The sequence below is a fragment of the Leucopleurus acutus genome (genome assembly GCF_964270905.1).
Source record: "Leucopleurus acutus genome assembly, chromosome: 6".
Lineage (NCBI taxonomy): Eukaryota > Metazoa > Chordata > Mammalia > Artiodactyla > Delphinidae > Leucopleurus > Leucopleurus acutus.
In genome coordinates, this window is record NC_139149.1 from 16,442,762 (window position 1) to 16,459,369 (window position 16,608).

Sequence of the window (16,608 nt, forward strand, 5' to 3'; positions counted from 1 at the left end):
TTTATTGGTAGAACCTGGAAGGGAATCATGGAAGAATCTCTGACCCCAAGGCTAATACTGCTAACTCAGGGGGTATCATTCATGTTGAGATCTATGTAAATGGTGTCCCTCGTGCTCAGGTGAAATTCTCATTGAGAACTCTCTAAATTCCTGAGGCAAGAGAGGATCTACGCAGAGGGTTGGATTTCCTATGAGAGCACATGGAAATCAAAAGGGAGAAAGATTCCAATGACACTTTAAACAGCAGGTGCTTCCAACAATGTTTTCATCCTAAGCTTCTGAAACCTTTCTTCCTGGAGTTCATTTCATTTTCAAAGGCCTGAGAGTAGATCCAGAAGTGTAGGGTAAAATAAAGTTCTTGGGATGTTTCCATAAAATACTCGGGTTTTCCAATACAGCAAAAGGGGACTGAGGCTGAGGTTGAGACAAAATCCCTGTCTCATATCTGATTTTGTCACAAACTCCTCATTGCCCTGGTGAATGCTTGTGACCGTATCTGTGCATCCTTTTTTTTCTTCTCTGTAACATGGAACTACCAAGTGGCATCATTGTAAAATACTTATGAGATAGTAAATGCAAATCACTATAAGCATTATAAGGTGTCATAAAATAAATGTAATTTTCCATTTAAAAGTCCACTTGTCAGCCACTGGTTTGGATATTATGAATACATCTTAATATATCAACATATTTGATGTATGACTTATGGTCAAGGTAATGGTGATAGAATTCATGTAGAGGGAAGTTAGGAGTCATTTTTATTTCTACAGTAGTCTATACAATATCTTCTAATTGTGGATTTCATTAGTAGCTGCTAATTCAAGAAAAATTCTTCCCATTCCTTTAATGTAATATTTAAGTCAGCATTCATAAGAATATTGACTACCAGAATACCAAGATTGTATTCTGTTACAAGCTGAGATCATTGGCTTGTTAATGTTCCTCTTCAATATAATCTGAGAAAAATTGAAGTATGGAAGTTCAGTTTATCTGAAATCTGACGGGTGTGAAATATTAAGCTTGGATCACACGTTTCTGAGACTAAAATTAGAATTCCTGGTCCACAAAAGACTTTCTATGTGATCATAGGAAATGCTTACTTCCTCTTCGCTTTTTATTTCTTCCATCTTTCAAATCAGAACTATAATGCTTATCACTATGTATGTATATATAGTCTCTCACTTTCAACCATGATAATGGAACGTATAAGAGATTCATTCTACCTCTGAGAGAAACTATAAAGGATGGATAAAATATGTAAACAACCATCTGATGTTACAGGAGAGCAATCAGGGCAGGCAGGAGCAAGGAAGCACAGCAAGGGAAGTCCCCATTCACTTCTGTTTTTGTGTTAGAAAATTTGCCAATCACATTTTAGGGAAATGAAAGCCATGGTAGCCTAAAAATATGGGCACTTAAACTGGGGAAGGGAGACAGTCTGGAGTTTGGGGTTCCTAGAATGGCAAAAACTTAAGGGGCAAAAGCACCAGAGGCAGGAAACCAAAAAGAAATGAGCTGAGAACTGTAGGTAATGACCTACTTTGGGCATTGTGCAATACTTACACTGTGTGTGTTCAAGCTGAGACTCCTAAAAAGCAAGTGAAGAGAGTATCTGAAGAGCTAAAAAGCTTAGAAAATAATTTGGCTGTCTAGCTACAAAGAAGTTAAAATTCAGGACTGGCCATGGAAGTGAAAAAGAGAGAAAGAAAGGGAGGGAGGGAGGAAGGAAGGGAGGAAGATTTTCAGGTGACACATAAAAGGGCTATACTTTATGAGTGGGGCTACACCCTAAGAGTAAGAGCAAACTAAAATCAGACATCCCTATTAAAACTGGAAACAAAGACTCCACTGGAATAAGGTGATTTATCTCTACTCTATCCACTTGCCAGAGTAAAATTAAACACTCTCTGGAAAAAGATAGCTTCATCCAAAGCATAGAAGGTCCAATATTTAGTGAAAAATTAATAGGCATGCCAAGAAACAGAATCAAATAACCAAAAAAATCAAGAGTAAAAATAAATAATAGAAAAATACCTGAGTGATCCAGATATTAGAGGTATCAGAAAAGAACCTTACAGTAATTATGTTTGATGTGTTTAGAAAATACAGAAAAAGACAAAGAATTCCAGCAGGAAGCTGAAAACAATTCTAGAAATTCTAGAACTGAAAATAAATTCACAAAATTTAAGAATTCAAGAGATAAGTTTGATAGAACAAGAATATAAAAAGATATTCACATAACTAACATTAGAGAAATTAAAATTAAGAACAAAATGTGCTATCACTTCACACCTATTCAAATTGAAACTATTAATTTAAAAAACACTGATAATATGATAAAAGAATTGAGTGTTGGTACTGGTGGTGAGCACGTAAGTTACTACTGCAACCACTGCTCAGGAATACTTTTGGTAGTAACTACTAAAGCTAAACACACACAATTTTATTCTTAAATTTTCCAAAATATATTTACATGAGTGTTGATAGCAGTGTTATTCATAGTAGCCCTAAACTAGCAATGATCCAATTGCTTATCAATGTTGGAATAAATAAATTGTGGCATGTTTATTAATGGACTATAATACAGCAATAAAAATAAAGAAATTCTGATACACACAACAACATGGATAAATCTGACGGAAATGATGATGAGTTAAGGAACCCAGTTGGAAAAGTATTGGATACTATATAATTCCTCATGTGAAATTCAAAAACAGACAATACCAATTTATGGTTAAAAGTCACAGAACAAGTTACATCTACAGGATGGGAATTGACTGGGAGAAGAAGCAAGGGACGTTTCTGATGTGTTAATCTTGTTGTTTACTTTTACCTAGGTGATCATTATAAATGTGTATACATTTGAAACAATTCATTTGTGCAGTTAACTTTATATTATGTTTCACTTTAAAAGTTTACAAAAATTATGACAAATTCAGTCATATGGAAGTACTTGAAGAAGTAAAAAAAAGTAAGCATAATACTATTTTTGTCTGCTTGTTATTTCTGATGCCCAGTTTCACATTCAAAGTCTCCAAAAGAAATAAATGAAGAGTCCTCTTGAGGCAGAAAAGCAGGATTTCTCTGAAGACATCTCTCATCTTTTAAGTGTCAGGTGTCCCCACAGAGTAAACTGTCAATATTAGATTTACTAAAACTAATTTTAAATTTTAAAATGTCATTTCAATTCACCTTCTCTCAACTCAGAATTATGTGCAGAAAAAGACATTTTGTTTGCCTAAGGAGTAGGTCACTGGAACCTTACAAAGTCCCTCTGAAAGGTGAAAAATCATTTTATATTTGGGGAACCCAATATTTATTTGAGCCAGCAGAGTAGTCTTGGACATAACAATGAAATATTTGGTTCAAATGGTGTTAAATAAAGGAGAGAAATAACATACACACATGGGAATCTGGATGAACACTTTACTGAAGTGTGTGGCTTTCACAGCTATTTCTTTCTTTATTATAGATCTTTCTCCTCTTCCGTTGTTAATGAGTAATCAATGCTCTAAATGAAGAACAGCCTCTTTGTACAATATTAAGGCACATGAACCCATGCTCCTCAAAAAATAATTTTGTTGATATTTTCCCCTGAATCTTCGATGCCTAAAACCATTTTTGGATGTATCAGGATTGAAATCACCAATATAATAGATTAATTTCACTCTAGATAATTTTATGACTGGAAAGGACCTGAGAAATATTCCTCTTCCAACCCCTTGTTTTTTTTTTTGGGCCTCTCACTGCTGTGGCCTCTTCCGTTGCAGAGCACAGGCTCCGGACGTGCAGGCTCAGCGGCCATGGCTCACGGGCCCAGCCACTCTGTGGCATGTGGGATCTTCCCAGACTGGGGCACGAACCCACGTCCCCTGCATCGGCAGGCGGACTCTCAACCACTGCGCCACCAGGGAAGTCCCCCTTGTTTTTTTAATATTAAATGATGTGAGGTAGGTGAGCTGAGTTTATGAAGTTCACACAGCTTTTTGATAGAAACTTATTTTCTGATCACTTTCCTTGTTGTTTGTTTGTTTGTTTGTTTTTCTTTCCCCAGTGGGTGGCTATTGCAGAACTAGCATAAAAACGGCATCAAAATAGGATCCAAATCTCCTCCCTCTCAACTCATTCTCCCAGAGCTCTTCTGTCACATTGAAGTTCCATACTAAATTTTGCATTAAGAACTGCAACATCAACCAATAGCTCCTTTGCAAACAGATAGCCTAAAAGTCACTGTTTTAAGTAACAGCTAAAGGATTTCAGAAGGGAGAGTGTATATGGCTTCTGACAATTAGAAGTGCTTAATGGAATAGAAGTTAGAGGAATGGTGAAATTTGAGATGGACAATGGTCTTTAATCGGAGTCAAATCACGTGGACATTTCTGTCTAGTTGCAGTATCTTAGTCCTGATAAGTGGTGGTGAAAGGGAATATCTCTTGGAGTATCTCCAGCACTTTGACTAGACTGCGTTAGCGGCTGGGGGGAATTTGTTACCCATACAGCATGCCAGAGTCTTAACAGTAACTGCCTGGCTGAATGTTATGTCAGCAAATAGAAACAGCATTGCCTTACCTGATGCCTGGGTTGTACTGGTGTTTAGCCTGCTCATCTTTTTTCCATCTTTATCACCACAGATGTTACGTGAAAAGTCACTATAGAATGATTGGAAGCGAATATTGCCGATTTTGGAGAGCACGGCTTGGGTTCCCAACCTCAAAATCTCAAGCACGTTCTCCTATCCTGTATTCATGCTCCTTCTCTCTCCTGTGCTCCCTTTCTTCTCCCTGTCCTTCCATCTCAGGCTGAAAACTCATTAGCTCACTGATTTGAAAGTCTGTGTTAATAAGAAGCACATCTTCACTTTATTTCATTATTGCCTTCCCACACCCCCTACACCTCACTCTGCTCCTTACCCACAGACTGCATTTTTCTTGTGGAATTTGTCTTTTACATGTGTGACCCTAATTATAGAGTTGAATGGGCCACTGGGTATGAATGACTCAATACTAAACCATAGTTTTTTTCATGCATTCCTTCTTGCTTTCTTTCTTTCCTCTTTTATGAATTAAAGACACTCTTGAGAGCCAGTGATATTCTCTGTGTGGCTATGAGAAATTCTGGAGATATAAGGAAGGAAGACCCAGTCCTTGCTCTCCTGGAACTCTGAGCCCCCTTGGGAACACATCGGGAAAATGAAACTGTGAGCACAGAAACAGGAAACACAGATGAGCCTTCTGTGTCCAAGGAGACAGCAAACAGTGAAGTATGAATGCAGCACAGAATCTGAAGGAGTAGATGAAGGAGAAGGACCTGATTATAGTGGTTCTTCCCAAATGGGAACTCTGAGCACAAAGGGATGAAATAATTTGCCAAAAGTCACTCAGTACGTAAGTAGCTGAGCCTTCTCCTAAACTCCAAATTCTACCCTCTTCAGAAGTATCACACCACCTCTCTACATCTACTTTTATCATCTCCTTGACTTTGCTTTCATTCTTATTCCTTTCCATTTTTTTGAGAGCCTCGTGGTTTTACTGAGATTTCCACTATCAAAACTCCTAGGTTTGCCTTTCACTGTTATGACCTCATGATACTTAATTTTCTTGAATTGAAACCCAAAACAAAAAACATTATTTTGCACTTTATGTTTTACAATCATACATCCCTGGTTTTCATTTTCTTAGTCATCTTCTCTTCAAATTAAAGCTCACTGGTACATCTTATCCACAAAGTCAAAAAATCCAGAGGTCCTTTAATTGAAGGTGGGAGGGGCAGCTTCCACTCTCACGTTAGTTACTTGCTTCCCGTACAGCATCCGGATTTGATAATGACTAGTGGAAAGATACAGTGTGAGGTCTATATACTTGTAACTATTTTACAGATGCGGGCACTGAGCCTAACTTGCCCAAGGTTCCAAAAGAGAAAGTGGTGTGGAAGAAACTTGAACTTCAGACTTCAGTTTTGGGGGTTTTATTACTACATCACAAAATTTAAGGTTTAATTTTACACGTTTTCGGTCTGTGCTCCTAGCCAGCTCTCGTGTTGCAAAGCATCATAAAAACAGGTCTGGAGGGGCAGGGGGAGTCTTAGACTTTGGGTTTCCTTTGGAGATACAGAGGGCTGGAAAGAGTACTGCTTTCAAACTTACAGAAATGGTCCCGCAAACAGCAAGTTCATGACTTTTCCTGAATCCCTGAGTGTACTGGGGTTGCAGGGCAATCAACAAATCCAACACAGGGGCTTCCCTGGTGGCGCAGTGGTTGAGAGTCCGCCTGCCGATGCAGGGGACACGGGCTCGTGCCCCGGTCCGGGAGGATACCACATGCCGCGGAGCGGCTGGGCCCGTGAGCCATGGCCGCTGAGCCTGCGCGTCCGGAGCCTGTGCTCCACAACAGGAGAGGCCACAGCAGTGAGAGGCCCGCATACCGCAAAAAAATAAATAAAAATTTAAAAAAATTAAAAATGAATAATAAAACAAATCGAAGACAGGTAACCTTGGGAGCAGAGGAGATAGCAGCACTGACATACCTGCACAAGATGCAGCTGTACACACAGAGTCTATCTAGGTCACTGGTGACTTGGGCGAGGCTGGGTGATGAGCAATGGCAAGACGGTGAAGTCCCTGGGAACTGTGAACAGACGTGGAGTCCAGGCCCTCTGGAAGGCTCTTTTTTGTTATTTTTGGTTTCCTTTTTTCACAAACCCCATAAGACATTTCCTGAAAAGATTCAGAGAATCATCAGAGCGTCTCTCATATTTCAGAACTACAACTGGGAACAGCAGCTGCTTCAGGAAATCCAGGAAACTGACACTCTGAACTTCTATTTCCTGTATGGAATGAAAGCCTTAATCTGTGAAAGGAACGCAATAACACTGTAGAGCTGGAGGTACCAGTGAGAACCCATTGCATCTAAAAAATCCTTCTGAATCTGAGAGAGGATCAAGAATAGCTTCTAGAATTAGAATTGTGGGGAGTGATGGGAGCAATGAAAATACTACATCCTTGAGGCCCAGGGACACAACAGGGGGTGTGTCTGAGGCTGAGATTTTGGTCAGAACGACAGAAAATGCCTCCACATTGAACACCCCACCCCCATGCTAACAAATATCTCATAATAAGTAATTTGCAAAAGACTTGCTGAGATGGAGCAGAAAGGAAAGCCCTAATCTGAGAACAAAAAGCATTGGAAAAAAAATCTGGCAAACCAGCTCCCACACAAAACACAAAGTATCCCCTAGATAATTTAACATCTGTGGCACACAGAGTAACCACAAAGACAACAAAGGTCAAACCCAGTCCCATTTCTAATTAGATTAGCTCAAACCCCTGCCCTAAAGACCCAGTAAAAGGAAAAGTGCACCCATTTCTAGGTTGAAAAACGTATTTACCCCAGTCTCAACTCTGCTACACAATGTAACTGGCTTTCGGGAAAAGAAAATAAGCATTAAAAAAAGGCAAGAGAAAAGAATACACTCCTGAGAGACAAAGAATCATCAGCACTAGATTCATATATGACAGAGATATAGAAACTAGCTAATAAGTGATTTAAAGTAGCTATGATCATTATGCTAAAGAGTAATAAAGAGTAATAAGACTTTGATACTCTGTATCATCTGATATGACATATTAAAAATGGCACATAACCAAAAATGTATAACCTCAATCCAATAAAAAGAAAGCGTCAGGCACACACAAATCAAGGAATAGTCTACAAAATACTTGAAAAGTATTCTTCAAAGTATTAAGATTATTTAAGACAAGGGAATACTCAGAAACTGTCACTGGTCCTTAGTAAACTAAGAAGACACAACAATTAATGCAATTTGGCTTCCTGGGTTGGATCCTGAAATGGATAAAGAACGTTAGTGGAAATCTGGTGAACTATGAATAAAGTCTGTAGTTTAGTTAACAGTATATCTTAACATTAAGGGAAGCTGGGTGAAGGGTATTTGGGACTCCTTACTATTTCCTCAACTCTTCTTTAAGTCTAAAATATTCCAAAATTTTTTTTAAAAAAGTCCCTACTTGCCTTCTAATATTCATCTATGTAGTCAACAAATATTTATTGAATGCCTGGTATATCCTGGGCACTCTAGGAGGCACTGAAGAAATATTTCATGGTATTTAAACTATATCAATAAATAAGCAAACAGATATTTTGTTACAAACCTTGAATGAAAGCTAGACTATAGCATAAGGAGCCATCCCATGGGCTATTACCTTGAGGCAGCGGTCTACAAGTACATTACTATGCGAGCAATCCAAGAGGTCAAAGAACAGATTTGCTCCCAAACTAAATTAAAATGCTTGAATCACATGGTATATTAAAATGTATTTAGAGTACATGGGAATGAGCAGTGGGAGAGAGATAGGGTAAATTAATATGTACAGAATACTGGGCACATGAACTGTAGCTTGTCAGTCAACTTGATAAACAGCCATGGGCTTTAATTTTGTGCTTGGGCACAGGATATATGGGACCAAAATTGATGGGACCAATAGGTGGCCATATTAAGACCTCATTTCGAGTATTCTGAATGAGGCTCTCTTGTATATGTAGTGTCTACTAAGTATCATGCATATTTAGAGTATAATGAATATTTAATATCCAGGCACCTCATGAATGTTAGGTATCTTTCAGTCCTTCCATCACTTCCTATCTATGTGCAGTCTTCATAACCCTCTCCTTACTATACTACATTTGGCTTCTCCAGAATTGCAGTAAGGGATGAGAAGTTCAGAAATAAGTTCATTGCTAGAGTTGTAATGTGGCATCAGTGCATTTAGGATACCAAGTTCCTCAAATGTTTTCTCCCATGGAAATTTCTGTGAATTTTTCAAATACCCCCCCTTCCCATATTACTAGGTCATTATTACCTGTAGTTGCCTGTCATGAGTGATGGGTAAATTGGGTGACTGCTTCTAACAGCCCATAAGCCACAGACTCAGGGAATTCTATTGGAGGACACCTCACACCTGCACTTAATCCTCTCCAATGTGGTTGCTTCCAAGATGAGATCCTTTCATAAGATCAATGCCTAAACCTTGAGGAACAAGATGTTAACTCCTTTCTTGGTAGAACAGCTTCATTCCACTTTGATCCATTTCTTCTGTTTTGCAATCAGGGGCTATTTCAGGAGTGAACCAAGTGTAAGTTTCTGCATTCATATATTTAAGCTTGAATTCAACTGGCTGGAATTGAACCAGTTCACTCCAGCTCAAACCCCTGCCCTAAAGACCCAGTAAAAGGAAAAGTGGAAACACACTGCATATGGATTGTACTCTCCAAAGAATCTCTCACTGTTGGAATCTACCCAGGAACAGAATAAAACAAGGGTTGGAAAACTTGCTTAAAAATCTGTTGCCCTCTCCTTCATTAATGGTTAGACCTCTGCTAATACTCCTAACTTAAGAAAAAAAAAGTTGAATTTAATATTCTGTTCTTTTTTTCAACATCAACACACTATTACTAATTTTAATCACCATTAATCTATGCACTGATTAATTTACCAGTTACATAGTTGATAGTTGTTTTCCCACATTGCCAGTTAAAAAGAAAAGTACACCCTAATGAAAAAGCATGTTATAATTATTTATATTTATTTTCTGTAAATATTCTATCTATATTTAGATAAACTATATTGCCATGATTTCTAAATGCTTCCAGATCATTTTTAATAAGGAAAAAAATCTCTAAACCTACTCACATTCCCCATTCTCATGAAGATAAATCCAGAAGCTCAGTAGTAATGCTGAGAATGAACCGCTTACATTTTTTAATGTAATTTTTTCATGTTAGAGTCATCTTGGGATACTATTCAGGATAAGTTCCCCAGTGACGAGGGGGTCTGTGTCTCCACTGAAACAAAGCCAGAAGGTAATATGACAACATAATTTTACCCAATTATGATACAAGAGTTTACATAACCCATTCAATTGAAAAGGTGTCAAAAATTCTACTTAGGGTTCTTAATTGCTCATTTTTCAAGTATTTTATAACTTAGTGCTGGACAGGTGAGTTTTACAAGTAGGGAATGGGTCGAGTAAACATGCCCTTGGGAAAAGCCTACAAATTGACGACTTTCTTGTCACTCTTTTTTTTTTTTTAGCCTTCCTTATGATGGAGGATAGAACAATCCATCATGCTGCAGAAGGTTGACCTGATTTAGTCACAGCAAGCTGGGGAGAAATTCAACTGAAAAATGGCCAATTTAAAGGTGCTGTAAAGACCAAACAAGCTTACTTCCCCGGGGACCCACAGAGAGAAAAAGCAATGAACTGGCAAACAGTAGAAGAAAAAAGATCGACTCAGCCTCCACGTTGCTGAAGCTGGCTGGGCACCACTTCAGTCCCTGCGGAGCAAACACGCAGAAATTAACGGAATAATCTCATTTTGCCTCATGGATTCTATCGGGCCCTTTTTTTGTGATGCTTTCTTCACTTTTCTGATCCTGATAGCTTTAACACTCAGAGCATAAAGTTGACATATTTCTGGTTAAGCTGACATTCAAAGTTAGACTCTGAGGACTTTTCTTGTCTTGGAAGATACAATAATAATAATAGATAGATAAAAGACAATTTTTAAAAGATATAGCCCGGCTGTAAAATTGAAGAAATAAGTGCCACTGGGAATTCCCTGGTGGTCTAGTGATTAGGACTCCACACTCTCACCACTGAGGGCCCTGGTTCAATCCCTGGTAGGTAGGGAAACTAAGATCACATAAGCCTCATGGTGTGGCAAAAAAAAAAAAAAAAAAAAAAACCTCTGAAAACCAGAAAACAAAGCACAGAGCTGAAGCCAGGAGCACTCCAGGCTCCAGATCCAGAAGCAGCTGACACACGTGGGATTACAAGGAATAAACATTTTCCACTGTGTTAAAAGCAGGGCATGATGAAGAACCTTTGCTTATAAAAGCAAAAATGCTAAAAAATGTTTCTGCCAACCACTGCTGGCAACACGGCTCACATATCTCTGCTTTCTTCAGAGCAAAAGGATAGAGACACAGCTGCTGGCTCAGCTATTGGATCAGCAATATCTGTAGTCACCATGGAGTAGGAACTGAGCCATATCCAGGAGGCCTAGTTCTCAGCTGGAAGCAATTACAAAACCACAAGAAAGTGAACATCTTATGGAGAGAGAGAGAGGGACCTTCCCCCAAAGAGCAGCAAAATAAAACTCTGAATATTTAAAGTACAATTGAACTATAGAAGTTATCGGTAAAATCAGCATTAGTAGATGAATTTCCTTCAGACAAAAAGAAATGACACATCAATGAGACAAAAAAAAACTTCAACATGATTATATTCAGAGACCTTGAAGTGATTATGAATAAATAATATACATTAAAAAAAGTATGAAATTAAAAAGTGTGGAGATGAAAGTTGATTTTGTATACTCTACAACTCAGTATTGCCTCTGCTTGGTGTATGTGTCAGAGAAACTGAAATAAATTTAGCAAAATATTAATATTATTGAAGTCTTTATCATAAGACTTCTTACATGATATTTTTGCATAACAATCACTTATTTAACTAATTTAATTCCATTGTTAAAAATCCTTAAAATTTTTATAGCAATCACACGTCTTTTTCAAATTTATGGATACTAAGTACTTGGTAAGGCAGGTATTATCTCTATTTTATAGAGACATAGTGAAGCAGAGAATTTTAATCGATTTTCACATACTGACAACTTTGTTACTCAAATTTAGATCTCAAATTTAATTACTCAAATTTAAGTCTTCTGATACAAAAGTCTGTTAATTAGCCCCAAAGGCAATTCATTTAATTTATTTGCAATCCCAATTTCCTCACTTGTAATTTATTAGTAAGTTGAAAAAATGAAATGTCATAATTAAAGCACCCAATGGGTCTTCGGTAAATGTTACTATCCTTTCCTTTGTTCCTTCCAGCAACTTCTTGCTTCTCTTTGCTTTTCTTGTTTATTATTTGACTTTTGTTTCTAAATTAATTGAAGGTCTATGCAGTTGCAACCAAGTTAAATTTTATATTTCTTTACCCACTCTACCTGTCATTACGAAGTATATATTTCCATTACCTATAAGAATAATTTGGTTCCTCACAGCTAACATATAAAGCAGATAAGGAAGGTATTTGCATTCATTTTAGCATTTTTTTCAGTTAAGAAATCTGAGACCCAGGGTTACATTATTCACTCAAGCTCACACACCAAAGAGAAAATTGAGCTGCAATGTTTTATTTGGTTTTCTGATTTCAAATCTAGAATTTTTCTGGAAATGTGAGGTTTTCTTATCTACCTACGTACCAATCTTTATCTATTCATTGCTGCTTTCAGAACTCCTGAGCAAAATCATGACTGGAGGCTCAGTTTGTAGAATAAATGACAGTGAATCTGTTATTGTTGTGAGGACATGGTGGGGCACTGTAAAGGCAAAACCCTAGCCCAACGTTCCTGATTGAGTAGGTCTAGGCTGGGGCCAAGCATTTTCATGTCTACCATTTTTCCCAGGTAAAGCTGACACCACTCGTCTGGGAATCAGAGCACTGCTGTTCTAATTTCTTGCCACTCATTGTGTGGCCTGTGAGCAGGAGCTACAACCTACTTTGGGAACTTCTTAGAAATGCAGTGCTTCATACCCCATCCCCAGATCTGTTGAATCAAAATTTGCATTTTTCTAAGACCTGTCTGCATATAAATGAGAAGCTCTGGTTTGTTACACTAGGTCTCAGTGCTAGGTACATATTAGCATAACTTAGGGATGTGGTAGGAGGTAGAATCACCCCTTGACAGGACAGCTGGAGTTGGCCAAGTAGAGTAAATTGGAGCTCTGTTTTCCCAGACATTCCAAAGACCAAGTTAGTGGCAGGAGTTGAGCTCTGCTGGAGTAAAGGGACAAGATGACCATTCCTGAGGTCAAGGAGACCTCCCCAAGGCCACAGGCACAGAAAAGCTCCTTGGGAGGGCTCGAAAGGGAGGGAGTGCCACCCCATAATAGGTGATGTCAAACCTCCCACGGGCCTCTGTGCTGGAATCTATCTTGGCAAAAAGACGCACACACATATTGAGGAGGGCCCTAGGACAGGTCAGATGTGGAAAAGAAACAAGATAATTGGCCAAAGGTAAACAAAAACCCTAAAGAACTGCCACTACATAAATGATTTAGCTGCCTCTTTATGGCAGTCCTCTTCATCAGCGAGGATGCCCACACTCTTTCTCTCCGGGTGTGTATTACTGCCTTGCTTCTGTCTTAAATAAACAGTTCCTCTGTGCGCTCTCCCACATGTTACCTGTTTTTGCAGTTTTTGCCTCCTTGAGAAATTCATTTTTCAAACAGGACAAGAGCCAGGGCAACTTTGCCTCTAGCCCCTGGTAGACTAGTGTTTAGGATTCCTGGTTTTCACTCAGGCTACTCAGGTTCAATTCCTGGGCAGGGAACTAAGATTTCACGTCAAGCTACCACTCACTGCTGTCTCTCTGAGATCAGGGAGATATAAAAACACACATAACTGGGTCTCTTCCAAAACAATTTTAATTTAATTGATCTAGGGTATAGGCAAGCATGAGTGGTTAAAAAAAATATTTCCCAGGTGACTCAAAAGTACAGACAGAATTGTGAACCAGTGGTCTAGAATACACCATTTTCCACACTTACCTTAGGCCAAGAAAGATGTGAAAACTTGATAAGGAAGCAAATTCTCAGCTATCTCCTATAAAAACATTCAGTAGACCAAAGAGGGGCCAAGTCTATATAATATTAACAAGAATTCTAAGTAATTCTTATGGGCAGATAAGTTTAAGAAACTCTACTCCAGAATTCTACACATATCCCTAAAATAAATGAACTGCATGTTGGAAATATTCTTACCTATAGTACCATTTTAAAAGTGCTTCAGTCAACATTTTGAATTTTAAGGAAAAAGGTCAAGGCTTATACTTTATAAAAATATATATATATTGATTTCCTCAGAGATAGGCATTATTTAATGGAATGGAATAATTAATTTTGAAAGCTGGTAAATTGTATCTCTAGTCCTGACTGTATCTTTAATTCCATGTATCAATGTCAACTATTTAGTTAACATCCTTAGGTGTCAGTTTCCTCATTCCTATATAGGAAAGAGCACACTGGAAGACTGTGGCTCTAAAAAGTATTATCATTTAGTTAATGGGGATGAGATATGTAGCAGCCATCAGAAGGTTAACTGCCAACCTAAGAACACTTGATTTTAACATCTGGTGCATTCTAACCTATCTCCCCAAATGTCTCTATTAATGTACTCAAATCTCAACTCACCACAAGACCTCCAGTCAAATCTATTATTCAAGAAAAGCTGAGCAGTAAGGGAGAATACCACCTTGACCAATTCTTAACAGTGTCTCAAAAAGGCAAAAATTGGGATCTAGCCTTCATCAGGTTTGTAGCCAGGTCTGGGTCATTTTAAGGTGTCTTGAAAGTGGGGACCTGGCTGAGATGAGGCAGGGAGAGTATATGACCTAATAATTTTGGATTAATGGGCACAGTAAAGTAAGTAAGGGGCTTGAAAGTGAGTTTTGATGAGAAAATTGTTAATTTTGTTAAGCTGTTTAGGTGGTTCACTAGATCATATATTTCCTGGAGCAAGCAGCTAAGCTATTTTTGCCTGATCCGGTGTTATTTAGCACAAAAGCAGGACAATACCTCCCCTCCCAGAATGGTTTAGCACAAGAATAAAAAATACATTGGTTTCAGGTCTCAGCATTTAATTAAAATCAAGTTTACTTGTTCTGTTGCAATCCTTTGCAATCATGTTGTGAAGTGTGTGGTGCACCCCGGCTCCTTTCCCCATTAGTGCCCCCTTAGTTGACCAGCACCTCTCTACTCTGACCCTGGGAGGTCTCTAGCTACATAACGAAGCCAAATCCAGCCTCTGTATCCCAACAGTAAATTAAATCTCACAGAGTTTTGGGTAAAGTAGAAAAGAACTGCTTTATTGCTTTGCAGGCAAAGGGGACCACAGGGACTAATGCCCTCAAAGCTGTGTGTCCCACCTGGAGGGGGTAGTGAGGAGTTTTATAGTAATGGTTCAAAGAGGGCATGATCAGCTCATGGACATTCTTCTGATTGGTTGGTGGTGAGGTAAGTGGGAGTCGGCATCATCAACCTTCTTGTTCCAACTGGTCTGGGTCTGCCTGCTTGCGGGCAGCCTATACTTAACTTCTTCCACCTGGTATCTGCAAAACAGCTCAAAGATATTGATATGTGTATCCCTTAAAGGGGGCACCAGGACCCTGCCCCAAGGCTGCACTAGTGTTCCTTGACCGCTTCTCCTATGTCTCCACATCCCCTCCCTTCCCTAATTAGCAACTGTTTGAACTTCCTCCTTGGAACTCAGGTAAGATCGTGGAGGCTGAATGAAGCCTATTTCCTGTAATCAGGAAATGGAGGACATAGAAAGGTTTTCGTGTCCAGGAGCCCCACAGGGTCCTGCTGGGTTTCAATAACCCCTGATGTAAGGATCTTTTGCCTCCACCTACTAGTAGGATATTCACTAGGTTTGTCCCATGGCTTTCAGGATCATAGTTATTCTAGGTTATTTACAAAGTTTACAAAGTACAGTATTAAATCCCAAAGAGAGTTGGCACATTCAGCATGGTGACAGTCCATTCTGATCCAACATTCCTGCTATTAGCAGCAGGAACTCCCTTCCTCAGGCCTGACCTCCAGGGTTCTTTGTTAATGATCCTTTGTACAGAGTGCAGAGGGCACCCACAGGGAAGCTGCCTGGTGTGGCATGAACTTTCATTCTGGAAAATAAGAATTTAGAAGTTCTTCAAATAAAGACAACTGCTGGGTTATAAAATGGAAACTGAGCATGTCAGCAAGGACAAGCTGAGAAAAAGGTCGGACTAGCAGTCATAGTAAAGAGCACAGGACGAGGCATCTGCAAGGGGAGGGGGAAAGGAATTAACAAAGATATTAAGCAAAAACTGTGATTCCAGAAAGATGATGAGTCCTTTGTATTTAAACTTCATTCGACTCTCACAGTGCCCTTGAGATATGTACATCCTTACCTCTATTTTATACAAACAGAAGGAACTCAGCTCAAAAGAAAGATCAGACTTGTCTTCAGTCACAGAGTAATACTACAGGACAGAACCAGGCTGCAAACAGAGTACTTGTCTTTCCTCCCTGCAATGTTGCTTCTCTTTGCATTAAGATGGGAAGGCTTGTCCCAGAATTTAGGCTGTGGTGAATTCAAGGTATTAGTCTCCTTTGCTGTAAAACAAAAGGATTCAATTAATTTAAAAAATTGTCTCAGAGAAGCCTAAAATATCATTGGGATAATAAACTTGGATTTGTTGGATTCTATCTCGTGGAGAAAGTCCATCTGAGAATAAGACAAAAAAAGAAAAGCAGAGCTAAGAAATGAAGGGCACTTTTATCCTAATTGTATCGTTTGGGGGCCCTGGGTTTAGTTAGTCTAGTTCCAGGACATTTTTCAGAACATGAGCTAAATAGATCCCTCTTTTCACTTAATGTTTAAGTTAGATGTCTAAAAAAAGTCCTGGCTGATTACAATCATGTAGAAATTATGTCCTTTGGAATTATATAAAGAAGAATGTTTTTCTGTAATTTTTTTCTGCAAAATCT